At 43.7% G+C, this 7,338-nt stretch overlaps 1 non-coding gene across 1 annotated transcript; it reads right to left on the bottom strand.

Annotated features, from left to right (window-relative positions):
- Window positions 1-6,591: 6,591 nt before the first annotated feature.
- Window positions 6,592-6,720, bottom strand: LOC132648151 (small nucleolar RNA SNORA17). The gene has a single exon (XR_009586534.1). It is a non-coding gene; the product is annotated as a small nucleolar RNA SNORA17 (small nucleolar RNA).
- Between the last annotated feature and the right edge of the window lie 618 nt (window positions 6,721-7,338).

The raw sequence follows: 7,338 nt of genomic DNA, 5'->3' as shown, positions 1-7,338 counted from the left end.
AACTATCCCATGGTGCAAGAGAAATGGGTATTGCCTTTAAAGTATCATATGTTTTAATTTTGTGGTGTAAAGAACGGATTTAATTTGGAAGCACAATTTTCAAGTTTCTTAACGAGTACTGGGATTGAAACAAAAGAAAAACGATGTTGACCCAAAAGTAATAAGGCCTCACAACTTACAAAATAGTTTAAATTTTACTTAGAATTCTTATAGCCATTTTATTTAAATCGACATCTGATCACCAAATAGCTAGCCACTATTTTATAAGAAGAAATGGTGCTCCGAAAACCTTATACTTAATTATAATTGTTTTCTTTCAAGTTTTTACATGTTTTTGAATACAAGGTAAATAAGCCAGTTGCAATAGGTAAAAGGAGATCTGTGTGAAACCCTAGTGAGTGTAAATAACTAACACTCGCTGAATGCTTTATCTGATGCATTAAGGACAGATGGCTGTGGAGCAGGGAAAATCAGGAATTCTCAACAGAATCTTTGATTAAAGAGTCTGTATTCATTATTTCTTGTTGAGGACATTAATCTCTCCAAGCCTTTGTTCTGCTGAATCACAGTGCTTCTAGACTTGGAAGTTATTTAACTTGTTGTCACAGGACTGACAGAAATGTTGTCTTTTTCAAGAAGAAACAAACTGTTGTTATCCTGGCTGCCATTTTCCAGGGCCCAAGTCAGAGCTTCATAAGTGGGAATGGGGATTTGTAAGAATAAACTTTCATAACGGGAACTGATGTGAAGGAAAACACTGCTCTAAAATTATTTACCCCGTGACTGGAGCACCTGGGAGTCAAACTTCCATCTTCTGGACCTGAAGATCCATCCCAGGATCCCTGGAACTCTTCTAGGGACCTGTTTGGAGGAAATACTGTAAACTGAGCTTAACTTGAATCAGAGACTTTCCTGCTGTGTAGACAGCTTCAACTGAAGCTGAGGGAGCCTGACAGAGGGAGAGCCTGTTACTGATTTGTTTTCTCATGAGAGTCGATTTAACGGCTTCCCGGGCACTATCGGAATGTGAGGAACTGTTTGAGGGTCTCTCAAAATGAATAGCACTATCAGTTCTGACCGGAGATAAGCAGGATTAGGCTGCAGGTGTGTCTGCTGCTCTCCTTTGCCTCTCAGGGCCATCAAAGCTTGGGTGAATTTCATTACTGCCTTGGAGAAGGCCTGCCATTTGTGGAGTAATTTTCAGCATGTTTTGATTGACCTTGAATAGTTTTTCCAAGGCTTGGCAGAGTTGATAGTTCCACATTTGAGATGCTGAGTATGTTTGTGTAGATGATTCCATGTGTGTGCATGAACATATACATGTCATGAGCATGTGTGTAAATCTACATAGCATTAGACAAATGTGAGATAACAAGCATCAACCTTCACTAAATATTGAATTTCTCTAGATGTTATATTCACTCAAATGCTGTTACTTAATTTCAAGATTTTATTATCCCAATATTTTCCAAAAAAGAAACTGAGTCTCATAAAAATTTAATTGTCCCAGAAATGCCATAACATTTTAACATACTTTTACTGCCTTAGCCACTAAATGCATCGTGTGATAAAAACAGGCACATAGGTATAAATCCAGTTACGGGCAATGTAATGACCACAACAACCGAATTCATGTTCCAAGCTTTCATTAGAATTGATTACAGAATAAACAGTACTACAGCACCGTTATTAATTTCTCTTTCTTCAATTAGTTTTTGTTTAGTTTGTTTGAATCCATAATAGATTAGCTCAAAGTAATCATGTCAATTACAGTGTTCATCTGACACAAAAAGACGAATTATTTTAATAAAAAGCAACCTCTCCACAATCCTTTCTTCAGAGGCATGAAAAACAGGGAATAGGTTTTGCCTCTGCCTCATCTTGATGGCCTCTGAGGTGAGAAGCGATGGCGCCACCCTCACAGAGGACAAAGATCATGCTATGGGTGCTAGGCAAGACCTACATGAGGTTTAACCGGAGTATTTCTTAAGAAAGAAACGTAGAGACAACTTCTGCGTGGGAAGTCAGGTAACAGGTGAATAGGGAGAGAGAGTGGAATATTGGATGTTAGAAAATTTCTAATTTTCACTTATATGAGGGACAAAACTGAGGAAAAAATTATTGAGCAAGATAGGAAAGAAGATGGAGCAAGTTAGTCAACGTTGGATTATAATATATTTACAACACATCTTCCTTCCTTATTCTCCCTCCAAAGCTCCTCGTGTCCCTCCTTTTTGCTTACATTCTTTTTGTGGAGATAACTGTTATTGCACATATAATTATATATGGACATTTGTACATACATATTCCTAAATATTGCCTGCTCCATCTAATGCTATTTAATACTTTAATGCTATTTGTACGTATGTTTTCAGGGTTGGCCGCTTTGGTATTGGATACTGAATTGGTGATAATCCATTGCTGTTTCCTGGGAAAGATTATTTCTTCTGCTCCCAGCATTCCTCACTTACCTGTAGTTCTCTGTATATGACTGTGACCTGTGGGCTTTTCCCTGTTCACGTCGACGTGTTCTTCATTGTCATCACTGTTCAGCTCACATTTGGGCAGTCATGTTGGTGAGGCTCCGTGTATGTAGCTTCTGGGATTACTAGGAGACACACTCTCACAGCAAACTCCCTGATCCTCTAGCTCATACAATCTCTCTATGCCCGCTCCCATTATGTTCCCTGAGCCTTTGATGTAGGATGGTTTGTAGATGCATCCATTCGGACTGGGCTTCACAATTCTGCCTTTGATTGGCTGTGGTTTTCTGTAGTGCTCTCCATCTGGTGCAAAGGGAAGTTTCCTTAATGAGGGCCAGGGCTACATTGTTGTTAGGAATTATGCTGTTTAATAAGCTAGCGGTTGTAGGGTCTCCTTCAGTAGCAGCGACCTCATGAGCACAGAGTAGTTAGCTAGGTCTCTAATACCAGCCATGATTTCTCCCTTGTTGAATAGGTCTTATGCCCCACAGCAGTGCTGTTGACCACTGCCATGCTCTGCATTCCACTCCTGCACCTTGGGGCTATCATGCCATGCTGGTTGATACAATTCATAAGCGCCATAGCTAAGTAGAACTATTGACTGACCCCTCCTGTAGAAGCTTACATTGGTCCCTTCTGGTCTATGAAAGCTAGTCTTCAGGGAGGAGGAATTCGGGTCAGTTTTAGCTCATGGACCTCTTGGCCTTATTTCTGCAGGGTATGGTGTCTTCAGCACCGGGGACTTACCTTCCTCCTCTCAGGGAGGACAGCCGAGGGCTACAGCCACAGGCTGTATGTTTTGGGAGTCTCTTGGGCAGCCCTGCCCCAACAATTCTAAAGATGGCTTCTCATGTCTGGTATTGGAATTTTTGTTAAGTGGTCTTTGGCTCTTGGCAGAAGCATTGTCAGCCCGGATGAGATAAATTCATTAAAACTATATAAGTTCATTTATACAAAGAATTACATGTATTTTGCTTTTCTATTTTAGGTAAATAGTTAATAGCATGGTTCCTTATGGCTTTTTCAGATGTCCTTATTATTCCTTTAATACCCACCTCCTTCTTCTGTATTTCTCTCCCTCCTCCCTCCCGGAAAAGCTCCCCATTTCTTATTTCCTCCATCAAATCACGTGGACCTTGCTAATCCCCTCTCTATTGCTCGGCAACAGCCATATCCTGGAAATGCTTCCATTTCACTCTCCTAGTTTCTGCAGTTACTCCAGGCTGTGTACTCATGTCTGAAGATTTAGAGCTAGGAACCCCCAATGAGAAAGAGTATGCAAGTTTGTCTTTTGGGGTTGCTTCACTCGATAATCTTTTTCAGTTCCATCCATTTACCTATAAAGTTCATGATTTAATTTTTATTTATAGCTGAATAGTATTTCATAGTATATCTGTACCACATTTTTATTATCTGTATGTCAGTTGTAGAACCTTTCAGTTGTTTCCACTTCCTAACTCTCGTGAATGGAGAAGCAGTGAGCATGACTGAGCACACACTCATGCTCACACATACTATAGCTAGGATCTATATACGACAGAAAACCTGTCTGTCATTCTTGCTCTAGAATATATCACTTAACACAGTGATTTCCGGTTCTGTGCTCTTACCGATCGCATGATTTCCTTTCTCTGTACAGCAGAGTAAAATTTCATTGTGACTTCATACCAGCCATCTGCTGGTGGACATCGAGGACAGCGCCCTTCCTAGCTCCTGGGAAGAGTGCAGCAGCAAACACGGACGCGTAGTGTTCTCTCTGTGAGGGGCTTAGAGCCCGTGAATGTGCACCTAGGAGCTGTACTTCTGGGGATGAGGATCCTCCATAACTACTCCCATAGGGGCCGCGCAAGCTTACCCCATAGCTTCTCCAGCAGCATTTGCTGGCACTTTTTTTTTTTTTTTTCTGAGAAGAGCCCCTCTAACTGGGGTGTAACTTTGAGATTAAGGTTATAATTCATAGGTAAGTTATTTTACATGCCAATAAGATTGTGCACCCAATATTGGATTGACCCAAGAAAATCATTCTTAATTTTCTTTAATTTCAAACAAATGACCCTGATTTTATTCTTTCTCTTTTCTGTTTTTAACTGAATGCCTCTAACAACACATTTCCTCCTGATGAAAGAAATGGGTTTATACTCCTCTTTTCACCTTCTTCATCTTTAACTGTGGATATTTTCCTCCAGTATCTATTTTCATGCTTCCCTCCCCCGCCACTCTGTCCTTTGATACATGTGTTTACTTCATCAATCCAACTATGTCCTATTTGTTGGGTGACTCCCAACCTCGACACTAATGCATTTCCCCCTCATCTTTCACAGCCAGTTCTCAGCAGAACATATTACACTGAAATATTCTGTTAGCAATTTTGTCCTGACATGGCAAGATTGTCCTCATTACTGCTCCTCTAAGCTCCAGCCATCCCTGGACTTCAGTGACTAGAAATTTCTCAGGCCCTGGGGTTCGCTGGCTTCTCCTTGACAGCTCTGTCGCCACTAACCCCAGCAATTTCCTACTCTCATCATTTCTCCTTCTTCATCACGGCGTTCTCAGAGCCACTGTGTGGTCCAGCTCCTCCTCCTCCTGCCTGGACTCCGCTTACAGTTTCACCACTTGAGACAGCCTGTGACAACGATGCTGACACTTCCTGCATGCCTTCCTTGGGGTTTCCCCGGTGCTGACGTGTTGTGTAACTATGAAACACCGATCAAGATTAGCGTCACTATGGCCTTATTAGGTAAAACAACGGCCTTCATGCGAATTTCACCTATCTTCCTACTAATGACATGTATCTGTTATAGGCCCCCATCTTGCATTTAGTTGTCATTAGGTTTAGTCATCTAGTTTTCATTTTGTTTCTGGTGGTCCTGTGAGTCTCGCTAAGCTTGTTTACAGGAGTATGGGCGAGCAAAGGCACACTCCCTGAGGCTACACCACTGAAGCCAGCGCCCTCCTCCTTTAACCATCGACTGTGTATATGTTTTTAGGAGCGCTGAGGTCCCACGAGTCTCTCCATCTTCCATGACGAGGCATTAACAGGCCCAACCTTATACTGACTTTGTGAGATTGCCAAAGCTGCTGTGAGTTCAAGAGTAGCACAGCCATGCCAGGCCAGGAAGTAGGGTTCCGCACTGTTCCCTCTACTTCCTCTTGATCTGACTTTTTAAACTTTTAGTTGGTTCTTTGTGAATTGTATGCATCGTGCACTCTGATCGCACTCATCTTCTTCTCCCTTTGTACCTCCCCCTCCACCCTTGCAACCTCCCCACAATGGGGGGGGGGGAAGGAATCTCACTGTAGAAGCTGAAATGTGTCGCACTCTTTTGTCTACACTCTTTTTTCTTCTTGCAAATGTTCATTGCCATGAGTCTTTGGTCTGGCTCGAGGCCTCTGGCTTCTGCTACACTCTCAATCCTGGCACCTCGCTAGGACTCCGCTCAGATATCCCGTTGTTGCCCTGTGTCATGGCGATCTTGTAGTTTTGGATCTGTAGGACTGGCCCCTTCATCTATTCCAGCAGTCCATCGATGGGGTAGATGTTGGGGTGGGTTAATTCAAAGTCCTGGATCTGGACCTGAGGTGTATCCGAGCTGGTCAGCCCACTAGCTGTCCCACACCCACACTGTGGGGGCAGGCACTTCTGCCCTGTCCTTGTTGGTCCATCCAGTGCCACAACCAGCAAGGGGCAGAGCCAGCTCTCTTGCTCTCATGCCCTGGGGGCTGGCTCATCCATACCCACACCAGCAGGGCCAGCTCTACTGGGCTGCCCAGGCAAGGTACAGGGCCCATTCTCCATAGTGAGGGACAAGGCCAGTTCTTTAACAGGCCTGAGTGGTGCCCAGCTGGTGGTCATCTCAAGCTGGCACCCTGTTGGGGCCCCATGGCGCAGGACTGGTCATCATCTTGGGCTCACTCCTCAGCAGGAGACAGTCCAGTGGCCCCATGCAGGGGTCGGCTGTCTCTGACTCACTCGCTGGCTTGCTCCCAGTGGGCTGCAGGGCCCCAAGCAGGGTTGGTCTGGACTCCAGCTTGCTCCCTGCCCCGGGAGACTGTCCAGACCTGCAATAGGCGGGTGGTTGTCTCTCTCAGGCTCGCTTTAATTTCAAGGAGTGTTAAGCTGCCAATCATTGAGATGGTCACAGGTCAGAATACTGAGTGTAGACAGACCCTTTCCTCTCTGCCACCTACTGTCGCATGTGTGATACAGCAGCCATAGGGAGAGTCTTCTAGGAGCAGGGGATCTATGTCCCTTCTTCCACAAGTACTTTTGAGGCCAACTTTCAAATGACCCCTTTGCCTCTAGTTTCCTTTCAGGTTAGCTAGCTATCACATTGTACATAGAAGTTATCTGTTTGAAGGACACAATTATTCAAGGTCCTAATCCTGCACAAAGAGCTTTGAGAGATAACCCATTGCTTGCTGGATAATGCCTGACATTCAGGGCCGTGCGTAGTCTGGTTCCAAATCACTCACAGCTCACCCTGACCTGCCGTTGTCTTTGTGTCAGCCCATGTGATGCTCTGTCTTTCCTACCTCCTGCCTTCTGATAGAAGGCACTTTGTTGCCATCATCTCCATTTCATGGAAAAATGAACCAGAGCTCTGAGAGATTAATAAGCTCCTTCAAGGTTAACAGGCCAAGCTGGTATTTACACTCAGATGGCTTTCCTTCTACAAGCCAAAAGACCCTTGATTGAAAGTTTAGGTCTTATTAATGTTGGCTATTTTCTCACAGAACTCAGCACAGAGACTTATACTTACAGCTCTAATATATATGAGCTAAATGGAAGCACACTCGAATACGGAATGTCAGTATAAAAATATGTGAAGAGAGAATTGGAAGTTACTCATATGAT

Source organism: Meriones unguiculatus, chromosome 15 (assembly GCF_030254825.1).
Source record: "Meriones unguiculatus strain TT.TT164.6M chromosome 15, Bangor_MerUng_6.1, whole genome shotgun sequence".
Taxonomy (NCBI): Eukaryota; Metazoa; Chordata; class Mammalia; order Rodentia; family Muridae; genus Meriones; species Meriones unguiculatus.
Note: the sequence above shows the minus strand (reverse complement) of the source record. Positions and strands in the feature narration are given on the sequence as shown.